Consider the following 6,000-nt stretch of genomic DNA (forward strand, 5'->3'; position numbering starts at 1 on the left):
TGTGTATCTTTCTATCTCATATATTTCATTTGAAGAAATTTTGTTTCAACTTACGGTGCTTCTGTAACCTGGTCCTTCTCTCTGAAGACTGTAATTTATTTACTTTCTATCCTTATCCGCCCCATCTTCCTTATATGCTGGGTGATGATTTCTCCTGATATTTGGTACTTTTGTGATCAGAAAATGTCATTTTTTCCCCAACATTTGACTATGGAGACTGGGTGAAAAATATGTCCAACACTGCTCAATAAGGTTAGGAGTATCTGGCAGGATTGCAAGTTTCAAGGGGATTCCAGTTAGGAATATTGTGCATTGGTTCTGTCACTGTTCTTCCTCCACCCACTGAAAGCCCCTTAAGCATACTGTCTATGTCTTTCTTATTGTCATAGTCCCAGCAACTAGTACGGTGCCTGGGACATAGTGAATAACCAGTTTTTTGTGTTTTGTTTTTTAAAGGTATTAGATAAATCAGTGAAAGACTGACTGATGAAGGATTAAAGTTTCTTTTGGTAACACTGATGTTCCCCAGAAGAGATTTTGGTAACACCAATATTCTCCAGAAGTGGGAAGACAACAGAAGCTAAAATCTTGTAGGTATTTTTAACAAGGCTCTGCAGCCGGTACTCCCTTTGGAGATAAATGATTCTAGGGTCTTTGGAAAACTCTTGGGCAAGAAGTCAAGCCCACAAAGTTCATCGTCTTTCACCAGGAGTTTACAAACTCTAAAGCACGGTTCTCATTACCGAGTTGACTAGTAATGTCATTTGCAGACTTTTGCTTTGGAATTGAAAGTCAACAGCACCATTCTTTTATTGTAAACGAGCTCATGCTTGCCCTGTTTCCATTGATATTTCCTTCTTTCCTCTCCCATTCTCTTAAATAACACTTCCTGTACCGCTGAAGCTTCTAAGAGAGGAGAAGCAGAGACAGAAGGTTCTGTTGCTGCCATCCTTGTCATCAGGGATGAGTTTCTGCTGGGACAGAGAGAAGGAAGGTGACACCACAGCGTTCCTGAGTCCTGGGCATGGGGTGCAGTTTCCGTGCATGTGGCAGACCTGCCCAAGGCTGCTCTTCATACTGTTTGCTGGTTGCTGGCTTCTTGTTCAAATGCTCTAATTTTATTTTGTTTTTATTTTAAAAAAATGTTTATTTTTGAGAGAGAGAGAGAGAGAGAGCGAGCAGGGGAGGGGCAGAGAGAGAGGAGGACAGAGGACCTGAAGCCAGCTCTGTGCTGAGAGCTAAGAGTTCGAAGCGGGGCTTGAACCCATGAACCATGAGATCATGAGCTGAACCGAAGTCGGACGTTTCACTGACTGAGCCACCCAGGTGCCCCAATTGCTCTAATTGTAGATGCTAGAATTCTGGAATAGAACTATGTTTAATAAACATGAAGCATACATTTTTAGATGGCTTGTTGGTTCCCAGAGACACTCTAAGGCTTCTCATACCTTAAAAAAAGTCCTACCCACAAGGCCCTATCCTTTTCTGCAACTGGGCTGAGGCCCATGTGTTCAAGCCTGAAACGATCTCTTGGGTAATGTTAATATGAGGCGACAGCCTTGTGTTGTGCGTTGTGCTGTCCTTCACCTCTGCAAAGACACTTCATTTTCTCAACATCTCGTTTATATTTCGGAGACTCCTTGCTGTGTTGATATGTAACAGACATGCAGGAACTTACAGGACCCAGGGCACTGGATTCTGGGTCTGGGAGATGTTAAATGGTGGGGGCTGTCTTTACCGAGAGCCTGGTGGCAAACGGTTCTTGTGTTAGGTTGAAGGGACCACAGGCCAAGGAACAGACGGAGGTGGAGGGGGTGCTGCTGATGACACAGGCTTTCTGAGGGGCTGAGGGACAAGGGGGAAGTGCCCCCTCCTTCGGTCTCCAGGCCACAACGGAATGGAGCCTCTTGCTGTACCTCACTCAGATGTTTTCCTTGCGCGCTGTCTTGTACTCCTGCCCTCTGCCTCACTGACCCCTTCTCTCACACAAAGTTTAAAATAAAATTATCAGAGTTTAACAGGACTTACTCTGTGTCAACTGCAATTCAGTGGGATCATTTTCTTGGGGATTTTTGAGAAGGGATGAGAAGTGCTTCCTCACGGGTCACCCAAGTTACACATTTAATCTTTCTATTATATTAGGATTCCATGTGGTTTACACTTAGCAAGCCCTGTCTGTCACAAATATATTTTTCCAATGGCTAAAATAATAATGTCAGTTTCTTTTAGGTGTCACTCCTGCTCTGTTTCCTGGTTAGTTTTCCTGGTTCAGTCACCAGGTGGTGACTATATCTCGTGTCTTGCCCAACACATCACCACTCGGTCACCCCTTCTGAATGGTGGGCAACCTGAAGCTCAATGGCAAGGTGACCTTACCCCTCCCGGTCACCACTGATTGGGTGAAGGGTGTGCAGTAAGCCAACGTGAACCGTTTCTATGGATGCTGAGGAAGAATCTCTTGAAAAACTGGAAATTTAATATTTGAACTTGAACTTGGGAGTTATGGGTGTCCATTTTATATTCACCCAGTGGACAAAGTAGCAGCACATTAAGAAAGATGAAGCATATTGGGATGCCTGGGTGGCTCAGTTGGTTGACCATCTGACTCTGGGTTTCGGCTCAGGTCACGATCTCGTGTTTGGTGAGATGGATCTGCAGAGAGGGCTCTGTGCTGGCAGCACAGGGCCTGCTCAGGGATTCTCTCACTGCCCCTCAAACTATGTAAATAAACATTAAAAAAGAAGAAGAAGAAGGATGAAGCAGAAGAGAAGAGGTCTCTACCTTCCACTCCTGTTCTAGTCTTCCCTAAGCCTGGCCACATTCCTATCCTTGGGTTGTGTGAATCACCTCTGTATCCCAATGATAAATCTCTCACTCCTTCGTCTTCCTTTTCTTTTCTTTTCTTTCTTATTTTTTTTTGGCCAGAGCAAGTGTGAGACTTTCTTCTGTTGCCTCTAATCAAAGGAACCTCAACGGTTCCACATTTACCGAGCCAGTATTCAGTTTGCACTGCCACTACTCCAAGGGGAAGATACAGATAGAGGAAGGAAGAAACATGTAAACAAACAGTTCATCATCAAGGGGGGAAATGGGGAGTTTTCTTCCCTTTTTCACTCACAGTCACAGACTCTCTTCCTGTGGGGGACTCTGTCGTCCGTGCAAGAAGTTGGAGATCCGAGCCCATGACAACAAATAGCAAAGAGCATGACGTAGCTACAATCAGGAAAGAAATAAGGTTTTGAAAGACAGAGTCTGAGTTTGAAGTTTCACATATGTGGAGTGTGTGCCCAGCGCAAAGATGCTGGTTCTCTTGGGCAGATCAAATGTTGAATCTTGGATCCCTCCACAGGACACATACCATTGATAGGAGCCAGGAACGATCTGTTTTTGAAGGAGTGGTTAGGATGTTTTACAATTTGCATATCATCATTTTATTTGCAGAGTGGGGGAACTAAGAGGTGCTTGAAAGTCTTTTGATAATCACCACTCTCTTTTTTCCACTTTTGATGTAGATAATTCACATCCCAATTATGATGTGAATTCAAACACGATTATTATTCAAACATAAACGGTCGTGTATTTTCATTACTAGAAAATAACTTTCTACTTGATAGAGCCAAGTTATGGAAAAGTCAGCATTGTCTGTTTTTCATAAAGCACATTCTTTCTCTGCTTTGTGCCAGAATCCTGTCTCAGTTGAAGATAAAGTGGAAAAATCTTCATTGTGGTTGATGTATAGCTTTTTATGAGAAGGAATATATTATGATTCTAACTCTATCCTTTGACCTTCTGTTCTGATTTAAGGTTACCTGAGTAGAATATTTAAAAATCAGACAGAGTATTTAAAATATGGACATAAAGAATAAACGTTAGATAATTTTTTATTTTGACATTAAAATATTTAAAAAAAAAACAAGGAACTTAAAGAAAAATCTTACATAGGATAGTTTTTACTTTCACTTAGGAAGAGCAAGGCAAAGAAATGTAATTCACAGATTACACCAGGAAGAGGTGCAAATTTTCTCCCCTGCTAACTCCATTAAAAATGTTACCTCCCACAAGTTTCTCTTGGCAAAACTTAACTTCAGATCTTGAATTTAAATATTAAGTACACAAGACCTGAATACAGGTGTTTTTAAGGTGTTTCTATCACTAATCCAGCCTGTTTACTTTATGTTCCATGTTAACTAGATGGATTTGGGTAGATCATCTTCTGTTTTTTATCTTCCTTCCTAACCTGAAATGAGCAAACGTTTCATGGATTTTTCCTTCTCCCTTTGGTTTCCTCTTGTTACACGTTTTGCCAGATGGCTGAGTTTCATTTAGAGAAGAATTTTCCATAATAACATATCACTTGGTACTCATGGCCAATGGTCCTGCTCCCCCTTGTCATCTGCAGGAGCCATGGAATGGAGTAAAGTGGCAAATGAGTCAGGCCTGGCAGAGCCTGGAGGAGGAGGAGGAGGAGGAGGAGGAGGGGGAGGAGGAGGAGGAGGGGGGAGAAAGGGAGGAGTGAGAGGAGGGGGAGAGAGGAGGAGGAGGTGGAGGGGGGAAGAAGGGGGGAGGAGGAGGGGGGGAGAGGGGGATGGGGAGGAGGAAAGATACACCAAAAGAAGAGAGACTTGAATGCCAAAGACTTGAAGAAAGAGCCTATTATAGCAAGAGTTGAAGTGTGTGTGTGTGTGTGTGAGAGAGAGAGAGAGAGAGATACAGAGACAGACACAGAGAGAGGGAACCACATGCACATACTTAGGAAGAACTGTGTGTGTAAGTATTTTGGAGTGTAGCTAGAGGGCATTTTGACAGATGTGGAGCATGTGTGGCACAACATTGTTTGGAGGAGGGGAGGACTTCGGGAGGAAGGAACATCACTGAACTGCAGAAAGAAATGAGGCTAAAATCCTGGGTGTGCAAGTGAGGGAAACAGTATCAAGAAGTAGAAGAAACTTGCATTGTGTCATTAGTTATGTCTGCCAAATTTTAGTTATTATGACAAAAAAAAAAAAAAAATAGAAAACGGAACTCTTTTCCCAGAGCCTGGATTTGTGATTTTCAAAGACTGCCATGCCCGTTGGAATCTGCAGGCAAGGTACCCATCACACAAAATCTAAACAAGGGGCTCATTTCTGGAATCAGAACCTTCACCTTGCCTGGTACAAAACAGGCAACTCGCAAATACGGTATTCATTCAGATTCGAGTTCATGAAAACTAACTTTTGGACTTAGTGACTTTCAGCAAATGATGTAACCTCTCTGGGCTTCGATTTCTTCAGTTAAAAAATAAAGCTGTTGGTCTAGATAAATGTTTTCCAAATAGTTCTCTACAATTCTTTCTAGAATTGTAGTGCCTCTCCCTCACTTCCGGGATTCAAGCAGAGCTGCTAGGGCTTTTTTCTGCTTATATCTTAGTCTTTGAAGGATGTATTCTGATTAAAAGAAAAAAAACGGGGATTTATTAAACTGGATGCTATGTTCCCTTGTAGCTCTGTTAGCCTAAATATGTATGCGTTGGGGTTGATATGAGCACAACTGGTGCATTCAGTCAGCCAACGAATGTCACTGGGTGTCTGATATTCGGGAGGCAGGGTTTTCGGTATTGAGAAGAAAGCAATAAGGAAACCAAGTCCTTATGCTCAGAGAGCTTACACTCTGGTTGGAGGAAAGATCATAAGTGAAGTGATTACAGCTTGGTGTATTAACGCAGAGCAAGAGCATAGAGAGCGATGGCGTCTTCCAAGAAGTGACATTTGAACAAAATGGGAGAGAGATGAGACAAAGGATCTGGGGAAGAACATTTCAGGTGGAGAGAACAGCGAGTAAAGGACCTTGGCAGATACAAACCTGCAAATTTACTTTCTCCTCGTGAACTGATCTTGGTATCCAGACTCTACGCTCCCTAAAGGAAGGAAACACTTGGTTTTGTGATGAAAGGCACTGGAGTCTCTTCTGCTTTTAGTAGTCGCTTTCTTCGTGGCTCCTCCATACCCTACGGAGGGTGGA

This window comes from Panthera onca, chromosome B4 (genome assembly GCF_046562875.1).
Source record: "Panthera onca isolate mPanOnc1 chromosome B4, mPanOnc1 haplotype 2, whole genome shotgun sequence".
NCBI classification, from domain to species: domain Eukaryota; kingdom Metazoa; phylum Chordata; class Mammalia; order Carnivora; family Felidae; genus Panthera; species Panthera onca.